Source organism: Belonocnema kinseyi, chromosome 7, assembly GCF_010883055.1.
Source record: "Belonocnema kinseyi isolate 2016_QV_RU_SX_M_011 chromosome 7, B_treatae_v1, whole genome shotgun sequence".
Taxonomy (NCBI): domain Eukaryota; kingdom Metazoa; phylum Arthropoda; class Insecta; order Hymenoptera; family Cynipidae; genus Belonocnema; species Belonocnema kinseyi.
The window spans coordinates 107,459,444-107,481,441 of NC_046663.1; the positions used below are offsets into that span (position 1 = coordinate 107,459,444).

Sequence of the window (21,998 nt, forward strand, 5' to 3'; positions counted from 1 at the left end):
GGAGAAATGGGTTGCGCGCGCAACTCAGTCATTTACAGCGTCTCCTACTATATTCACACGGACATAGCCCTGTCATAGTGTTGGACCGCATCTCGTTTCAGAAATGGGATCACTGCGACTGTCTTCCCAACTTATACCAAAGATATTATAAACGTAGATGCGGTACGGGGCGTCGGAGTGGGGAATTATATATATATATAGGACATCACATTTTCTGCCCTATCGAGGTGCTGCCCTCATCGTACTACAAAGTCGAATTCTTGTTTTCTCATTCTTTGTAAAATATGACGGTAAAGCAGTAGAAAAATATTTTGAGGTTAGAAAAGTTTGACATGTATGTATCGCTGAATTTTTTCAGATCTGAAGCTTGATCCAGGTTTTCGGTACAGTTTTTTTTAATTATAAAAAAAATGTTCTCGAAAAATCATACTTTTTAATTTAAAAAAAAAGTATTATAGAAAGAGATTTCAAGATAAACAAGTGCTGAAAGCATTTTTCTTTGACAATTTTTTTTTTTTAATTGAAATAATCAAATATTTATACCAAAGAAACAACTTTTTTAATGTTTGAAATATTTAAACATTATTGTTTAAATTAAAAATAATAACTAAAACAAAATATATTTCTGGATAAGATATTTTGGTTGAAAATGTATATAGTATTTTTTAAATCACAAAAGTTCTTCTGAAAAATCGAAATGTTAATGAAAAAACACGTGTTTTTATATATAAATTTGTCGGTAAAATTTTTTGTATAATTTTAATTTTAAATTCAAACAATAATTTTTAACACTTTAAATATTAAACCAAAATTTATTTGATAACAATATTTTATTATCGTAGTTTTAATAAATAATTAATATTGGTTAAGAAACAATTTTATTCGGGGAGCCTTATTATTTGGGAATTTTCAAATTCGTTAATATTATAAACTGTTCAGGAATTTTATTAGTTTTGGAATTGTATTTTTTGGGACAGAGAGTTTTACCGAGTCGGGAATTTTATTTTTCGGGATATTTCAGCCGACCCCATAGAATTACAGAAAATTTGCTCTAATTATAATTTCGGAGCTCGATCTTGTTGATTTTTTCCTACAGTATTATTAAAAAGAAATGTGTATGGAAATTTTTGATATCACAAAGTTAAAGATAATCTCAATTAAAAATTTTAAAATTCGTTGCACATCCAATTTTTATTCTTGGGTCTTGGCAATTTTTTTCTAATCCATTTCAGTGACTGGTAAACAGGGGTGATTTTCTCTTCGAAAATAAGTGATTAAAATTTGAAAAAATTGGGTAGGCTTTTTTGACATCTAGGTATGTAAAAAAGGTAAACTTCAGAAAATTTAAAAACTAATTTAAGAAGTATTTATACTCTTTTAAGATACCAATACAATTTACATAACATTCATTGTAAAATTTGCAAATTTTTAGACCTTCAGTTTAGGAGCTTGAATTTTAGCGATAAAATTGCTTCATTTTAAGGATACAGCCTTATTGTTTGAATTTTAAGAATTTTTCGAAATTGTTAAAAGGCGAAAAAGTTTGAATTTAAAATTTAAAAATGCGAAAATACACCATTTTCCATTTTCACTTGCAATCCAGCGAGTCACTTTCTTTCGCTTCTTTTGAAAGTCGATCCTTTGCTTTTAGTTTTCTTTTTAAACTATATCTTGAATTCAACGCATTTCAAATTAAATTTTTGCAGCTGCATTTAGATTGAATTGTACAAAGGTTTTTTGTATTATATATAAATTAATTAAAACATTTTATTGGGTTTTCACGACTGTAATTTATAACTCTAAAATGGAATAATTGTAGGTTAAACATGAAAAAGTAGACTAATTTCATATTTAAAGAGATTTTATCACATATATTGAATTATTAAAACCTCTGACCTTTCTTAAGGCTTTTAAAACTCTTTTAAAAACTTTTTTTAACAGTTTTGGTTGTGATTTCTTAATAAAAGAATAAGTGCTATTTAGTCTCCAGAACAGCAATTTCGAAAATATTTAAAGCCTTAATAATTTAGAAATTTTAAATTTGTAGTCTTCAGAATATATTGAATAATTTCAAATTTAAAGCTATTTAAATATTTCATCTGAATTTTTGAATGGGAAGTGTTCGATAATTTTGGATTGAAACCTCTCAAATTATTTAGTTACAAATTAAAATCATACAACTTCAAGTTTTTTTATTTTTTTATAATTTGCCCCCCCCCCCACAATTTTTTTTTGTAAGAAAATAACGCCTGATTTTTGTAAAAATTAACAACTATATATTAAAGGTTCACTCAAGATAATTTTTCTTCAAAAAGCTTGTTCCAGAATAAATTAACTCTTTTTGTTTCCGATTTCGTTCTGTCACTCAGGGTAATTTTCTGTGAAAAATATTGATTTACAAAAAATATTTGTCAAAAAATAGAATGGATTTTTTCGCCCGAGATGCAAACGTGAATTGTAGTACAGTAAAAATAACTGGAAAAATTTAGACGAAAGCCAAATTTGGTAAAGAAAACAAACCTTTGTCGACCTATAAATACTAGTTTTATTCCCTGAAAGATTTTTAAAAAATCTCTTCGAAACACTTTTATCGCAAATATTTAATTGAAGAAAAATATTTGTAATAAAAATAAAAATAGTACAATTTTTACATACAATTCTTAAAATAAAAAAATCTGTGTCAAACCACAATCCAATCCGACTATTCTTTCAAAAGTTTTCCGATATACAGACAACCACAACCACAATAATGACGACGTAGACGCCAGAGAGACAGATACCGATGTAAGAACTTGTTTTTCTGACTCAAGGAGCCTCAAAACGTCGAAATTTAATTAAATTCGCGAAAATAATTTTTCGCATAAAGCTCTTCTCGTTATAGATGAGAATGTGATAAAATAATCATGGGGCCTTGAAAAAGTAGCGTTTTTCGCCTCTTGACTTTTTTCCATATCAATCTTTTTTTGCTTCAAATGTCCATTTTCGTTTGGTTTTTTGGATTTTGAAAAGCCTTTAACTTTGGTAAGTTTGATTTTATCAAAAAAAGTTGTCAGGATAAATTGTTCATATTTTTTTGTACTATAAATAGCTGTCGATAAAATTCTCAAATTTTGAAAAAAGTGGTCTCAAAAATTTTGAAAAAGCTTCAACTTTTTGGATTTTTATCAAAAATGGCTGTTTAACGAACTCGATGTTTCTTTTTTGTCTCTCGAACAGTGTGTCAAAGCCCAATCCAATCGGATTAGTCTTTCGAAGATCCGGTATACAGACAACAACAACGACGACGCCGAACAAACAAACAGACTCCGACATAAAAACTTGTTTTTCTGACTCACGGGGCCTCGAAACGTCGACATTTGATAAAATCCGAAAAAGTTATTTTTCATAAAAAACTAATACCTTCTCATTTTTGATGAGAATGTAGAAATTATCAACAAGATTTGTAGAAAATCTTACAAAGAATAAAATTATTGTCCCGTAAGTTACAACCGAAAAATTACAATTTCAAAAAAATGAAAGTTGTTTTAAATATTAAGCTAGACACGCGACCGGGACAAATCAGAAAATGAAAGTAAATTTGAAAATTGAACTGTAGTTCGAGTATTAAAAACTAAACAGTGATTGATTTTACAAGGTGATTCTAGATCTGTTCAAAATGATATAATTTACATATTTTAATGTTAAAATTTGAACTAATTTAATTGCAAAGAGTTAGTTGTGACACAAGTTTAAAGTTTGAATTAATGGCTTCTTAAATGATCCCCTTTATTCAATTTCAAAATCTTTTTGAAGTATTATTTCAGTATAAAATATTCCATTTTTAATCTATTTGGCTTGGAAATAAAAAAAAAACAATTTTCAATAGTAAAAAATTTGAAAATAAATTGTCACAATTTCAAAGTGACAAATTTAAACTTGGAATGTTACGATTATAATTGTTTAATTTTTTTTATTTGTATTTCGAAGGTAAAGTATTTCATTTTGATTCTTGAAGAACAGTTAAATAAGCATTAATTTAGAAAAAAATCAAATAAGCTGGAGGTTTCTGAATGTTACAAAGAAAAGAACAAAATTTGGAGCTCCTCAAAAATTTTAAAATACTAGGAAAACAATAAAAATTTCTGGGTAGATTTAAAATGATTTTTTATTTTGAAAAAGTACATAACTCAAAGAGGATGTTTAAAAATGTTTCAAAACATTTCAAAAGATTTACAATATTAGAAAAAATCTGGAAGCTCTTAAAACAATTTTGTGTGCAGGATTTTACAAACATGTTAGGAAAAATGGGAATCAGTCTAAAAGACATTTAAAAGTTCCGAAAAAATTTTTAAATAATTTTAAAAGATTTGAAATAATTTAAAAGAGAATATATACTTTTAGTGATTTTGAAATGTTTTCAAATGTTGACTTTTTATTTTTAAAAATTACATAATTTTAAGAGGAGGTATAAAAATATGGGACCACTGACAAAAATTCTGAAAGGGATGCATGAAAAATCCCAAAAAATGAAATCTCCGGCACCTGAATAATAATTTTATAAAAATTGTATTAAAAAATACATTAAAAAATACGTGTGCTTTGAAAGAAAAAAATGTTCTGCCTAAATTTTCTTCGTACCTACATAATAACATTTTTGAAACAAATTTTGCAGGATTTAATTTAACAACGACTTATATCAAAATTTATTTTCATTATTTTTTTTATTAATAAAAAATTCGATTTTTCAGAACTGTTTTGTTTTTTTCGAATACTATGCACATTTTCAAAAAAATTTTTTCATCCAGAAATGTATATTCGATTATTGTATATTCAACAAATAAATAATATTTAATAAACAATTTTTTAAATTGTTTAAATTCAGGAATTTTCTAGTTCGGATATTTTATGATTCAGGCATTTTCTTTGGGGATTTTTAAAATTCGGTAATATCTTATTGTCTGGAATTTTATTTTTTTTATTTTTCGTGAATTTTCCAATTCGACTTTTATATTTCGGGACTTTTATAATTTCGGAAATTTTATTATTGGTTATTTTTCAATGTACAATTTTACAGTGTCAGGAATTTTATTTTTCGGGGTTTTTCAGTCACTTTTTTTGAAAAATAAAATTCCCAAATCACTGTAAAAATTAAGAAATTACAACATTGCAATGTTATAATTTCGGAATTTTTACAGTGATGTGGGAATTTTATTATTAATTTTCCAATTCGGAACTTTTATATTTCGACAATGCATTGTCGAAATATAAAAGAACAATTTTCCTCTCACATGGAATTGTAATTATATTTTTTTAAAAACGTTAGAATATATAATATTTAAGAAATTGGAAAATAAATACGAGAACTTGATTAGACGAATAGTCTAGAAAAGTCCGTAGAAATTGCAGACCACAAAAATAAAAATAAAAACTAAATAATATTAAAGAACTATATATAGACAATATATATATGAAACCGTAATATAAATTACGCATCGATTTATATTTGTGGTATTTATTAAAACAACCGAGTTTTGCAAAGTTATAAATGTAAAAATGTTTTAATTGGCAATTTACTTTCAATCCAAATGGATCTTGTCCAAGCTAAGTTTACCATCAGTGCGCCTCGAAGGTGTGCCGAGAGTTGCTTACAGCGCTCCAAGTGGCTCTTGGCAAACTATATCGATGGGTGCTTTCTACGGGGGGCGGTGGGTAGAGGGGAAGTGACTTTTTTCGCCGGACGCGCCGTCCATATTTATGGCGGGCAACTAAGCCCGCACCGCATCTACGTTTATAATATCTTTGCTTATACTCACCGGGGGTCAGTATTTTTGGAATCGACATATCTCAAACAGATTTTTACGATCCACTAAATAAGTATAATTAAATTTCTTTTTGTGTCTTCACACAATTTTCGCTATGAAATGACTGTATTCGTACATGCATTCATTATCAATTGCCGAATTACCAAAATAAATGTATTAGCAACAAAAGTTAGATTTATTTTATTTGCCACATTTAAATATTGTTCACTAAAAATTGGAAGACGTCAAACATCAATTTTATTATTTTTTATAACAGTTAAGTATATTAAACATGTTTGCATGCATTTATATATATATATATAGATGTGTGTGTGTGTGTGTGTGTGTGTGTGTGTGTGTCTGTATCTGTGTGTATTTTGGTATATTTCGAACGAAACATGATTTTGAATGATACCTAGTAGTGAATTATGTTAAAAATGTCATGTCAGTGTTTAAGGAATTCTTATTCGTAAACCATCCGTACTCAATTTTGTAAGGAAATTTGAAAAATAATTAATGGTATAAACAATGCCATACAGTTCTTAGCAGAATTTACTACTACTCGAAATTATTGAATATTATGTTTAATTCATAAAATAATATTTTAAAAATGTTTTTCAAAAAATTTAATCATTAAAAAAATGCAGTTTGTTTAAAAAAAAACGAAAACCGGCGAATATATTTCTTCTATAAAGGTAAGAAGGTTATTGGTAGAGCAGGTCCCCTTATCAGGAGTAAAAATATATCAAATAAAGCTAAAATGGCAATACATAATTCTATAATTGTACCGACTGTACTATACGGTAGCGAGACATGGACTTATCAAGAAAAAGATAAGAGTAAAATTAACGCAATTGACATGAGATTCATGCGCATTATATGCGGGAAAACTCTGATGGACAAAGTATTATATAATTCTAAAAGAATGTGGTGCGGAAGGGACGCTAGTAGACACATGGGAAAGAAATCGATTAAGATGGTTCGGGCATGTTGAGAGAATGACAAATGAACGACTAAGTAAACCAGTGTATCAAGGTAAAGTAAATGGCAGCGTGCCCAGAGGTAGACCGCGGAAAGAATGGTTAGAATGTGTGAATGAGACCCTAGTTAGAAGAGACATAAAAAGTCACAGAAACATGAGAGCCTGCATGAAAAAATGCCTGGACATAAAAGAAGCTAGAGAAGTATGCCAGGACAGGAAATAATGGCGGCAAAAAGTTAATAAAAAGAGTGTCAGTAGAGTGAATGACGCCTGAAACAAAAGATCTTGGCCACTAATGGACCCAAGTGGGGAACCTTACATAACGACTTTGTGAGGATCTTCACTTGGGGTGATTACTAGAGAGATTGATCAGCAACCTGGGTCGGAGCAGTGTTGCGGAATGAACGTGTTATTTACATAAATAACACGAGAATTCTGGATCAATCTGAAAATTCTCTATCCCTTTCACACACTACTCCTTTCCTCCACCGAGTGAGTCACGCCCACCCCGAAAGGGAAATGGCTTAATGGTGTAAAAAAATATGCTTTACATAGACAGGAAAATAATTATATATATTTGATTTTATATTACTTTTAAAAAGTTTTTGAAATAAAATAGCATAGGATATCAACTTTAGGAAAAAGATACAATATCTGGCTCAATTTATATATATTTTGTTAAGAAAAAATAATTATTTTTTAAAATAATTAAATAATGTTTTTAAAAATTGTACTACTCCAAAAATGACTAAATATTACACATCATTAAGAAAATATGATTTTTTAAAACATTTTTTTGGAAAAATAAATGTTTTAATAAGTTAAATTGATTTAACAATTACAAATTGCACAAAAAGTGATGAAGGATATTCCAATTTTCCACTTATAATTATTTGCTTTAAATAAATGACAAAAATTGCTGAAAATGAACAATAACATGTAAACACGTAGTTCTTTGATTGTGAACTGAAGTATCAGTTCAATATTGTTAGAATCCAAAATTTCTCCATGTTAATTAAATGGGAGAATAAAGGGCCGAGTTGAAACGCTTTAATATTTGAATTTCGGGAAATATATAGGGATTTTTTTATTTGAAAATGAAAACAGGGGCGGGGGGGGGGGGCTGCCCTTTTATTTTCTGAATAAAATGTAATAGTTTGCAATTTCTTGAAGTATTACATTACGTTTAAAATATTATACCACCTTGATCAAAAAGTTTCCGGAATCATCACCGTGTGGCGCCCCCTGCTGTCCGATTCACATTTTTTTGTTTCTGTAGGTTGTCACACCTTTTAACAATATTCCCTGCGAATTTCAGCTTTCTGGCTTGACATTTGTAAATGTAACGCAATTTTGAGTGCATCTGTTTTTTGCGAATTTAGATTTTTGCAATGCACCATGACAATGCACCGTCGCACAATGCCATCATTATCCGTGAGTTTCTCACCAAAAACTCAACTAATACAATTCCGCAGCCATCAAATTCGCCAGATTTAGCTCCCTGTGACTTTTTTTGTTCGATCGACTGAAAAAACTACTACGCGGAACGCGTTTTAGCAGCCGATCAGAGAGAATACAAAAATCGAAAACGGCACTGATGGGCATACTGAAAATTGAGTATCAAAAATGTTTTGAGAGCTGGATCAAGCGCGGGCATAAGTGCGTGGCAGTCGATGGGAACTACTTTAAAGGGGACCACATCAATATTCAAGAATAAACTTATATTTTTAATTTTAAAAATAAATTCCGGGAACTTTTTGATCAAGGTAGTATAATTATTTGAACACTTACTTTGTTTTTAATTACAAAATTTGTAAAAATTGAGTCAGAGTTGTCCAATTGTTTCGAAAATTGAAATCCTACGCTACCTTTTGCTGAATATATACATAATTTTGATTTATTTCATCTAATTTTTCACAAATCTTTAATTGTATAAAAAATTAATATTTGCTCAAGCACATTTTTTTCACAAGAAAAATTGAAATAAGCTAGAAGACATACAATATCTTTTCTGCCTGAATAGTGTATAAAAAAATGTATTAACAATTTTTTAATTGCTTAAAGAAATATAATTTGTTTAAACCAGTATTTTTCCAAACATATTTTTCAAATAGTATGTTCTCAATTAAACATAATGTATTTTTTTTAATGTTCTTCAAATTGAGTATGGATGGTTTACATCTTTGTTGTCGCACTATTAAATAATTCATAAAAGTCATAATTAAATTTAAATAATAAAAGTGAATTTATTATTGCATTCTCTATAGTGTTACAATTTTTACTATGATTATAATATAAAAAAGTACATTCAAGAATGCAAATTATGATTCAAGTTTCGACATTTTCCCTAAACAAGATTTAAGAGGACGAAGTGCTATATTTTAGGCAATTTATAATATTTAAAATGATAAAAACATTACTTTAGTTAACTTTGCACAATTAGTACAATTTATCTAAAATCACTTGAATAATAAAATGCATAAGACAAGCCAATTTTGAAATTGGTGAAAAAATTAAAAGTTACGAAAAATATGACTTCATCACGGTGAATTCACATTTTTTCGTGATTTAGAATGTTGATATCTCTCCTTTAAGGTGGAAATGGGGGATAAGCACTTGCAAATATTTTTTTCGTTTTTTTCGAAAAGCGTTTTAAAAATATTGTGTCAAAATTTTAATTTAATTGGAGCAGAACTTTTGAAGTTATAGGTTTAAAGCCGACCCTCCTGATAGACCGCAGCTGCGCTTGAAAATATGGGAACGTGCCAGAAGTCAGTGAAAATTACTTAAAAATAATAGAATTTTTATTAATTTTCACTACACTTTCTACGATCGTGAAGTGCGCACAGTGTAATGAAAAAAAGAAGGAGCTGAAAGCGTTGAAAAAATTAATCTTTTTCTTCACCTTTTCACTGTTTAAAACTTTAAACTAGTTTTTCTCGAAACCACTTTTTAAAAGTCCGTTCCAGCGATTTTACAAAATCTACTGAACCGATCCTTCTCAAACTTCGTAAACTTTTTCTACATATAGAAATCCCCCCCCCCCCCAACGATATTTATCTTTGAATTTTTTTGGATCAACGTTGTTTTTCACTTAAAAAATGACGGAATTTTCCGTACAAAATCGCGAATTTTACTTCAAATGATTACAAAAATAAAAAAATTTTCAAAAATAATTGTTGTGTGAAGGAAAAACTTATATTTTAACTAAATTTTTCAACTTTTTTTATTTCCGATAAATCTACGTTGAGATATCGTTGGAACCGCAAATTATCTTTTTCAAGCGGTGTACTCGAAATTGCTATGTCACTGGCTTATTTCACGATATTTTTGTATCAAAAAATTATTAAATAATTTAAAAATAATACTTTGTAAGATGCAACAAATTTTAATACACTTACTTTAACCAGATCTTTAAAAAGATTAATAAAAAAGCGTTTTTTTCGTGCATTATCTTCCATTCCCCCTTTCGGAAAACGCATCAGAATGGATAAAAAATGAACATTACCTGCGAGACTTAACAATTGTTAAACATTCAACAGTAGTAATTGATACTGCTGAAAGATATATTACAGTAATATCAGACTTGAAATGTTTGATACGATTTAAAAAATATGTTTTGGAAAAATAATTGTTTTAAACCAATGATATTTGTTTAAACAATTAACAAATTGTCAATACATTTTTGTATAAACTGTATAGTCAGAAGAATAAATGGATGTGTTCTATTTTATTTCCTTTTTCTTTAAATTATCGAAAAAAAAACTGCTAGAGTAAATAAAAATTGCTTACAGATATAGAGATATATTAAAAATTAGAAGAAATATATCAAAATTATTTAATTATTCAAGAAAAAGTAGTTCAGGACAGGAATTTGAGAAAAATTAAACATCTTCGACTCAATTTTTAGGAACATAATTTACATTTATTTAAACAATTAAACGTGTTTAAAAAGTAATGGAATCTTTCCAAGGAGCTAAACGAATACTCAATTCTGTATGTCAACGATTGGAGAAAGACGCTCTGTTGAATGAGAGATATCATCATCTAGCAGACCCACATACTATATTCCGCATCATGCTGTTTGGCGAAATGCAGATGGTCATCCGAAACTTCGCATTGTCTTTAATGCATTACAAAGAACAACATCAGGACTGGCTTTGAATTATCTGTTATATACAGAACCAAAATTATAAAATGACTTCGCTTCCGTTTTGATGCGTTGTAGATTTCCTCGCATTGCCTTTTGCGTTGACATTGAGATGATGTATAGTCAGATTCAAGTCGACGATAGGGATGTCGATCTTTAGCGTATTGTCTGGCGGCAGCCAGGAGCAAAAGAAGACAGTCACTACCAACTTCGAACGTTGACCTATGGAATGTTATGCTCTTGTGATCTAGCAATTCGATCACTTCAAAAGTTAGCAACACATGAAACCAAGAGAAATCGTGAAGCATCAGAGGTCATTCGCAAGAATATTTATGTTGATGACATCTTGTCAGGCGCGAGTGATGAAAATTATGCTGCGAAACTTCGAGATCAACTGATTCAGCTTTTGAAGTCCAGAAGAATGCACCTAAAAAAATGGGCTTCCAACTGCCCTTCTCTCTTCGCCAAAAATCCTAAGTGTGATCAACTACGCCCAAGTTGACTACAATTTGAAACCGATGGCCCCGTGAATGCACTGGGAGTCGCCTGGGATCCTGTATTTGACAAATTCCGATTCAAACCCCCAGCAATTGACGATGACGGCTCGATAGCTAAGAGAGTGGTTCTTGCAGACATATCCCGACTTTGTGATCCAGTCGGTTGGTTCAGTCCAATAAACATCGTTGCAAACATTTTAATGCAGGATCTCTGGAAGGCACAAATCAGTTAGGATGCTCCACTTTCTAATCCTTTACTTTTACGATGAAGATCATTTCAGACTAATCTGCCTGATATAACTGAAATGCATATTCTACGATGGATAGGCTACCATCCTGATAATTCGGTGGAAATTCATCGCTTTGGAGATGCTAGCAAGCATGCCTTTGCTGCCGTTAGTTTACGTCCGAGTGCAGTCCCAGCATGGAATCTTCAAAATACGACTCCCTACATCGAAGACTCGCGTCGCACCTTTTAAAACCATCACTATCCCTAGACTGGAATTGTGTGCCGCTCTGTTCGTACCTCGGTTGATCAATTGCGTACGCGAGGGGTTGAATCTCTCTCATGCTGTCATCTACGCTTGGTCAGATTCACAAAACGTTCTGAGTTGGATCCAAACAGACGATCTTTCCTGCTGGCCAATCTACGTCGCCAACAGAGTCTCAGAAAAAGAGGGAAATCTCTCCAACGCCTTCCGGCGTTATGTTCCTACTGCCGAAAACCCCGCTGGTATTGCTACTCGAGGAAAGAACCCTCATTCCTTATCTAATCTTGCGCTGTGATGGAATGGCCCTGACTCGCCTAACAAGAGTGATTGCGCGCTGCTTGCGCCTTAAACTTCTTCTCAAGCCAGTAGCGGAGCATTGCCAATTTATAGATCAACGTCTATCACCTGAAGAAATACATCAGGCGTTTCTGGGTTGCATATTCTGGACACAAAGCTAACTTTTAAAGGATGAATTGAATAACCTTTGTCAGGGAAAATTACTGTAGCAACACAATCCACTTACTCGTTAACATCCATTCATCGACTCCACTGGAATTCTGAGAGTCGGAAGACTAGCGAACTCTCCTCTGCCTTATGATCAACGATATCCGGTCATCTTGCAAGGTGAAAGTTCTCTCGCGAAACTAATTATTGACTGGGTCCACCGAACAGCCCAACATGGATTATTCGAGGTCGCATTCTTGTCAAAGCACATATTCGTGATTGTGTTGCGTACAGCCGCATCAGACTTTAAAAATCCGAACAGTTGATGGGGAATCTTCCAGCTGAAAGAGTTACGGTCACTCTTCCCTTCGAGAAAACCGGAGTAGATTTTGCAGGATCTTTCGCAATAAAACGGACTGTTGTCAGGGATTTCACCGCGCAATCTTTTCTCGCTGCTCTACAACGCTTGGCTGGTCGTCGAGGTGCCCCTCGTGAAATTTGGAGTGATAATGCTACCACATTCCATGGTGCTTATGCAGAGCTTCGTCCAATGCTGCGAGAAGCAGACATCGATTGGAACTTGGTGCAGGATTCTTTGGCTTTCCGCTGCCTGCTCCTCCCTTTGGCGGCTTATGGGAAGCTAACATTAAATCTATAAAATCTCTTATGAAGAAGGTGATTGGGACACAAAACGTTACTCATGAAGAGTTCTCTACCTTGACTTAGAACAGATTCCGGAACCATCAAATGCGGATGCAGATCTGAAATACGTTACTTATTGGCGCCTTGTCCAAGCAATGCGTGATCGGTTTTGGAAACGCTGGTCTCAGGAGTACCTGCATACGGTTCAACAGCGAAATAAGTTGACTGTCCTGAAACGTAATTATCAAATTGGAGACGCTGTGCTCATTGTAGATCCCCCGCTGCTTCGATGTGGGACGTGGTCTTTGGAATGAATAACTGATGTTTTTTTTGGACAAGGACTGCCTTGTGCGTTCTACTTCCGTAAATACTGCCTTTGGGTATTTCCATGGCCCCATCGTTAAATTGTGTTGGCATTGATTATACTCATTGAATTGTATGTCTCACGGCGTTCGGCACTGGATCTTTTACTGTGATCCGTAACAATTTTTGTCTTGTACTTCATGGCAAACATCTATTGTTTGTTTGATTTTCCAAGCATAAAATTTATGACGTTCAGCGAACGAAGCGGGCGGGATGTTAATAATAATGTTGTTTCGATGTTTGTTTTTCTCAATAAAGACGATTTTGGATTTCACTAATAGTGTTATCTTCTAATGTTTATACTGCCTGTGCATTTTACTCAAGTTTTGACTTTGGACTTTTCTCAGTCCACTTGAGTGGGGAGGCAGGTAGTAACGTATTTCGCCCTCATGAGGGGCTCCTTCCCTCTTTTCTGAACTCAGTTCGATCTTGACCTTTATGAGGATCACATCAGTTTGACGAGTTCACTTTAGTTTCTACAAGTGGGTGAATTCTCCTACTGCACAGTAGCTTCAATAAGTGTAATTTTTGTTCTCTCTTTGAGTTTACTTAATAATTCTGTGAAGTGACTTTCCCGAATCGATTGTCTTCTGATGTCGCGGGAAGTGACGAGTCGGAAGACTTATGCCTCCGGTTGCGTCGGAATCGATTGTTCTTGAAGAGCAATCGTGGTCGGCACTCCTGGAGCCTACATCTGGGCGAATTTCAAAACCAAACTAAAAATTTTTTTGGATGTGGTCAGGATAACTAGTGTGTCATATTCGGGGATTCAAGCTTGAATTGAAATGTCGGTTTAGGTATTTAAATCTACGCACAATTAATTGGATTACAAATTAACGAGGATTCAAGTAAGTGAAAACTATTGGTGATAATCAAGTCGCAGCTGTTATTGATTATACTTCGGATCCCTTTTTTCGGTCAATTAACTCGTCAGCGCCCAAGGTTTTTTTTGTCTCAAAATTTTCGTGAAACTCAAGCATAATGATTTCTTGGGTATCAATACATATAATGCATATTTTTTTTTCTATTTTTACCCGAAAAATAAATTTTTTTGCTCTATTAGTTTTCGAGAAAAGAAGGCAGCGTTAGCTTGCCGGCAACTCAGCGGCGCCCTCTAGAAAAATCATTCAAAAATTAACAAATTAAACAAAATGACTAGGTTAGATTTTTTTGCTATTTTTTTTTCTTCACAATGAGCTACGAATCGCTTTTGGAAAGTCAACCCTTATTAAAAAAAAAACTACCCCCTATAATGAAAAAAGTATTTTAAAAAAGTATTTAAAAAATGACTAGGCTAGATTGTTTTGCTATTTTTTTGCTTCACAATGAGCTTTGAATCGCTTTTGTAAAGTAAAACCTTATTTAAAAAAACTACTCCCTATAATGAAAAAAAGTATTACAAAAATGATTACAAAAATCACTATGCTAGATTTTTTTGCTATTCTTTTGCTTTACAATGAGCTATGAATTGCTTTTGTTAAGTTGACCCTTATTTACAAAAACTACACCTTGTAATGAAAAATAGTATTTAAGAAAAGTATTTATTTATTTATTCATTCTACATGTATGTCTTTTCAGACTTTTACATTTGTTTTCCCTTTCCCCACTTGAAGCTAAAATACAATATTTGTGAGTATCAATAAAAATATTATGTTAACAATTTTGTTACGAATAACATATTAATTTAAATAGAGTTTCAGTCCCCTTAGCACTACTATAACAGTGTCGTATCTTTCTTATGTTCCTAATAATACTTTGGCATAACATTTAAACAAGAAAGTCACAAAATTATATGCGGCGCCTATCACCCAAATATCTTCAACATCTATTCCAGCAGTAAAGGAGGCTGATATTTTCATATTGAGGTTGCCCCAGCCCATAAGCCTTTTTCGCCAGGTTCTAGGGACTTGAATAATAGATTGAACTTGTAAAACAAAAATAGATATTATTAACTGGGTATTCGCGAAGCCGGCACAATACGCGATCGGACCAGTTCAGGGGTGAATACTCCTTGAGATCATTTCAAGATCATTCGTTTCTCCCCCACCCCCTGTCTTTCTGTTATCCCTCTTCCCTTGTAATTAACAGTTTCTCCCATTCTGAAATACAGTCCCTGAAATACAGGCATAGCCTGTATTTCACTTCTGAGTAACCTTTATTTCCCGCCTTTCTGATGTTACCACAGTGCATTCTTTCCCATATGACTTTGTCTCCTAGGTTTTGCTCTCGTCTTCCCAGTAGCTATAATCTCCCACCTCCCTGTCAATAAACTGATATCCCGGATTGAAACTGGATTTCTGGATTCTATTGATGTCTATTCTTTTTTCTCTGTCCTTCCCCCTCTTTAGATGCTCCACCAATTTTTCTTCAAACATTTCACTCTCGAAGATTTCATTCCCCAAAAGGTCTAACAGTTCTGCGCCCCCTTCCTCTTCTACCGCTGCAAGTAACTCCCTCCCCCAATTGGACGGATTTCTGTTTCTAATCGCTCTAAGTTCTTCTTTCAGACAGATTTCAACTACTCTATCTCCCTCTAGGTTGCAAATTCTACCACAAAACAAGAGAACCCTACGTTTTGCCTCAAAATATAGGCTTTCTTTCCCGCTTTCTTCCCTCCATAAGTAGTTAGGTGTATTTCTAGTGTCTCCTATCCCCATTTTAATTATCTTTCCCTGCACCCTTACCATTTCATCCCTTCTAGTTAGTCCCCAAATTTCCACTCCATAGGTTGCCCCAGATTCCCCTAGTGTATTTAAAACGTAGAGTCTACCTTTTAAGGACCTCAGCTCTGCTCTCATTATTAACCCCCATGCCGCGTTTGTTGCTTGAATTCCCTTCCTGACATTTTTCTAACGTGATTCCCTTATGTGTTTCTTGGAGAGAACCAGAATCCAAAGTATTTAAAGCTGTTGACTACCTCAATTTCTGTACCGCAAATCATCCACTTCTCCCTGTTTTTTCTCTTGCCTCCCCCCTAAATATAACTATTTTCGTTTTATCTACGTTAATCTCCAGTTTGTTGTCCTTAAAGTATCTTTCTCTTATCCTGAGCATACTACTTAGTTCTTCTCCATCATTAGCAACAATCACTATATCATCGGCATATTTTAAGCAGTAAACTTTCTCGTTTCCTATTACCGTTCCCCCCTCACCTTGGCTTCCCATTCCACGTCGATATCGTCAACGAATATGTTAAAAAAACTGGACTGAGGGGACAACCCTGTCTTACCCCCGTTCCTGTGGCGAAGCTACCTGTGATGCCCTATCCCGTAATTATCTCATTCTCTGTATTCTTATATATACTTTTTACCATGTCATAAAACCTTCCTCTAATTCCTTTTTTCCATAATTTCTCCAGGAGCAGGTCTCTATCTACTGTATCAAACGCTGCTTTCAAGTCAATAAAGGCTGCATACAGCTTTCCTCTCTTGTTTTTAATTCTATTTCCCACTAGTGAATTTAAAATAAAGATTTGCTCCCTGGTCCCTCTCCTTCTTCTGAAACCCCCCTGACTCTCTGTCAGCTTACCTTCCTCCTCTAACCAGCTATTGAGCCTGCATGTCATTATTCCCGCTAAAATTATGTACCCCACATCCAACAGTGCTATTCCCCTATAATTTTTGACATCATTTTCGTCCCCTCCCTTGTGGATTGGAAAAATTTGTGCGGTTCTCCAACCTCCCCTCAGCGTCCCATTTTCACATCCTTTTTGAATTATTACCCATAACTCTTTTTTCCAGATAGCCGGAAGATTTTTAATGAATTCACCACTCAACTCATCCTCCCCAGCTGCTTTCCCGTTTTTAATCTTTTTAACTGCCGCTAGAAATTCTCGATATTCAATATCCTTATCCAGTGCGTCTATTTCCACCCATTCTTCCATTTTTTCCCATTGTCTATCCTCATCTCTTTCTACTTCGGCACAAACGTATTTTAAAAAATTAAAAAATCAATATGAAAAACACTTGTAAACCATGGACACGATATTTTTGTAGCATAACTAAAGAGAAAAATTATTGCTCACCCCTGATCGTTAAAATCAACCCCGTATTTGTATTCGAACACAAAACTGAAGACTAAAGTCAAAAATTGTATACATGAACTGTTGGCACTTTTGTCCTCTTGACTGCTGTGCTTTCTCATTAAACTCCAATGTCATATCAATCGCTTTTGTAAAATTGACTCTTATATAAAAAAACAATATCTTGTAATGAAAACAAACACGTATTGAAAAAAAGTCGATATCTACATACATGGAATTTACTTATAAAATAGTAACATGGTACTTTTGAGCGTAAATATTTCTTACTTCTATTCGTTACAACAATAACCGCTGCAATGTATATCATTTTTCAGTCTACTTTTGTAAATATAAAAAATATAAGTTACCTTTTTCGATGCACCTTTCAATGTCTTTAATCAACTTCGAGCGCGAAAATTAGGTCTATTTTCCTAGCACCTTTACAAACGAAATTCACAAATTTCTTCGTATCAGAATTTAGAGCTTTTTTGGTATCTTGAACGCAACAATAACCAATTTCTAAAAACCACCCTTACTGAAAATAAAACTACCCCTTCTTTAAAGACTCAAATTCGGAAAAAACACCAGACTTTGGCCTTATTTTGGACTTCCAGATGCACGCAAAAATCCAAAACCTACCGCATTTTCAAAAAATCACCTCCTTGCGGAAAATAAAATCTGCAAAACACAAAATCCACCAGATTTTGGGCTTATTTTGGGCTCTCGAATGCACCAAATTCAAGTTCAGAAAAACTACCGCTATGTACAAAAACACAAACCCACAACTAAAATTTTAAACCTCGATATTGGCAATTTTGAAGAGCCCCAAAAATTAGAGACTCCATTGACACTGGAAAATTCTCCAAAAGATTTTTTGGAATCCAATCGTTAACGTATAAAATCAACCCCTCTCTAACACGTAGATGTGCCTTTGTACGAAAATATTATTTTTGAGAATTTTCCAGTGTCAATGGTGTCTCTGATTTTTAGGCTTCTCAAAAATACCGTTTCCAATGTTTGGCTCCGACCCTTAACGCCTAAAATCAACCCCTCTCAACCACGTAGATATCAAGTTGTAAAGAAATCATCTTTTTAAGAATTTTCCATAGACTATGGAGTCTCTGATTTTTGGGCTCCTCAAAAATACTATTTCAGATTTTTTGCTCCAACCATTAACGTCTAAAATCAAACCCTCTCTACCACGTAGATATGAAATTGTGAAAAAAAATCTTTTTGAAAATTTTCCAGTGTCAAAAGAGTATCTGGTTTTTGGGCTCCTCGAAAATACCCACTCCAATTTTTTGTCTACAACCCTTAACGTCTAAAATCACCCCCCCCCCTCTACCGCTTCAATATAAATTTGTAAAAACATAATTTTTTTGATCATTCTCCCGTGTCAATAGAGTATCTGACATTTGGGCTCCTCGAAAATCCACACTCCAATTTTTGACCTACAACCCTAAACGTCTAAAATCAACCCCCCTCTATCACGTCGATATAACTTTGGAAAAAAATAATCTTTTTGAAAATTTTCCAGTTTCAATGGTCTCTGATTTTTGGGATCCTCAAAAATACCCTTTCAGATTTTTGGCTCCAGCCATTAACGTCTGAAATCAACTCCTCTCTACCACGTAGATATGAAATTGTGAAAAAAAATCTTTTTGAAAATTTTCCAGTGTCAAAAGAGTATCTGATTTTTGGGCTCCTCGAAAATACCCACTCAAATTTTTTGTCTACAACCCTTAACGTCTAAAATTAACCCCTCTACCACGTCGATATAACTTCGTAAAAAAATTATATTTTTGAGAATTTTCCAAAAGCGATGCATAGCTCATTGTGAAGCAACAAAATAGAAAAAATCTAGCCTAGTCATTTTTTAATACTTTTTTTTCATTACAGGGGGTACTTTTTAAAATAAAGGTTGACTTTACAAAAGCGATTCATAGCTCATTGTGAAGCAAAAAATAGCAAAAAATATAACCTAGTCATTTTGTTTAATTCATTGATTTGTGAATGATTTTTGTAGAGGTCGCCGCTGAGTTGCCGGCAAGCTAGCGCTGCCGTGCTTTCTCGAAAACTAATAGAGCAAAAAAATCAATTTTTTTTGGTAAAAATAGCAAAAAAATATGTAATATATGAAATTTTGTTTTTCGTTAGTGGCGTCGCTGAGTTATCTGACGTCAATACAGTAGGTGCCAGGTTTTGTCAAGACGCGTCCAGCCGTTTCAGAACTACGCTATGAAGCTATATGGCATCACTGGGCTTAACTCTCGAGCGATACAAATAATTATGCGTCTGCGTTCGCAGCGATGGCATATGACATCCAGGGGCGCTGGACGGTGAAATTAACCTTAAGTCAAAGTGCCATGATCCCTCGCTCCCCCCGCTGGCGGTAACGATTTCATGAGCAACACATTTACGGTAAAATTGATACAAATATTGCAAAATTGCACTATTAATCACTGCAAGTTCAAAATAAATTTGTAGAATTAACACATGAATCATAGTAAAACGCTTACAAACCGACTTGCAATTTTTAACAACTTTTTTTACAGTGCTCCTCTTTGTCTTTATATTCTGGAAAAGAAAAAAGATATTTAAAAAAATAATCAACGCACAAATTTGAAAAAGTCGAAATTTCAGAAACTTCTCATAAATATTTCGATTTGATGGAAATTCATGTTTAAAAAAAATAATAAAAGAGGATAATCTGCTTTTTAATGAAGCCTGTTTTTTTATGACAAGGTGATTTATTAAGTGAATTTCAAGTTGAATTTTACACATATTCTGAAATGTTTCGTGTAGTAGTTAGCAGAGTGTGTTATGAGTTGTATTACATTCACGCAGAACTTGCACTACATTTTCAACGATCTGCGTTGCAAGGTAGAAGTACAACTTATAAGACACAGGGCTTGATGAACGAGCCATAATTGCTTAAATTCCGATTAATGCGTCAAGGTTGCGGAAGTTATGACTCACAACCTCCAACTTTGATAATCTAAAGAGGAGTGCAGACTGGTACGAAATAGTACGTAGAGTCGAACTATTGGTGAAATTAATGAGTCTTACCAGCTTTCGTATAATAAGTGCACAAACTTTAATTGAATAGAAGACGAACATTAAGAATTATTATTTCTTACCGCTTCAATGATTTTATGATTGACCTTCATGTGATCCATGAAAATTAATTCTGATTATTCATTAATTATTTATCCCACCAAAAACAGCTGCGATGTAAAAAACCTGTCAAGTGCAACTACATGAATTCATGAAATCAAAGTTGTTCAAGCAATTTCGGGAAAAATATTCATAATAAAATATATTAAGAACGTTTTTTTATAAAGAACTCCAAAGAAATTTGTGGTAAACATGGTAAACTTCCATTTTATGCATTATTATCTTCGAGGGATTATATAATACCAGCAACTTCCTATAATGTTTAATATTGATTTACAAAATTCATTTCATAAACTTCTATAAGGTACTTGATACGAAAAATTCCTTACTTGAAAGAATTTTTCCATCGCGGATTTTTTTGGTGACATTTTATGCTTAATTATTTTATTTCAAATAATCACTTTATTTACTAAATTTCAAAAGTAAATTATTTCTTTCAATGATTTTCGTTAAAAATTAATTCAATTGATTAAACTTATTTATTCTTGAATGAAATTTAATGGTCCTATACTATTCAACTAAAATTGTGCTTTTTCAATTTCAATTAAAAATGGAAAGAGATGGCTAGGTTTGCTAAACTTAACCGATATTTCATTTTTTATACAATTTTATAAAAATATATATTTTATTTTCTTGCAAGGATATATTATACGCAGTATCTATGGTTATGGTAGTGATTCAAAATTTATAATTCAGATGGAAAAAATCCTAGTATTTTAAATAAAAACTTCTTACAAATTCAATTTTTTTAATATTACAGATTTCAGAAACAAAATCATGAAGACTTTATAATTAACTGAATTCCAATTTTTTAACTTTAAGTTGGAAATTATTCAATTTCGAAAGTTAAAAAAAAATTTAAACTGTTCAAAATGTTTGGATCTCAAAGAATTTGATCTAACGATTTAAATCTGAAAACAAAGAGTTTTTTATGTTTCGAGAAAAATTATTGCATTTTTAATATTTTCAATGTAAAATTTTTTAATCCTTAAAGCTTCAGAATTGAAGCATTATAACGAGAACACGTAAGTTAAGTTGTGTTGCGTGAAGCAAAATTTCGTTAGGTTCTGTTAAGTTAGATTCATTTGTAGGTTAAGATTGAGTTAACCTATTAACTATAGCACACATTTAAGACAGAGAACCGTACGCTTACATAGCTACACGTGTGGTTGAATTTCATTCGGCTAGGTTAGGTTTTGTTAGGTTAGGATAGGTTAAACCTCTATGCAAGTTAAGCCGAAGCTGAATGAAACGGTACCGCAAACACAACGGGAGAACACAATGAGTTTAATTGTGTTACGTGAAGTTAAGTTAGGTTAGGTTATTTTAGGTCAGGTTTTTTAGGTTAAGATAGGTTTGACCTCTTTGCAGGTTAAGCCCAAGCTGATTCAAACGGTACCGCAAACACAACGGGACAAGACAATCAGTTTAATTGTGTTTCGTGAGGTTAG

At 32.8% G+C, this 21,998-nt stretch overlaps 1 protein-coding gene across 1 annotated transcript in view; it reads right to left on the reverse strand.

Moving 5' to 3' along the window:
• The window catches only part of LOC117176603 (pleckstrin homology domain-containing family G member 5-like), a 447,084-nt gene that overhangs the window by 103,824 nt on the left and 321,262 nt on the right, over positions 1 to 21,998 (reverse strand). The gene's annotated exons all lie outside the window — the stretch shown is intronic.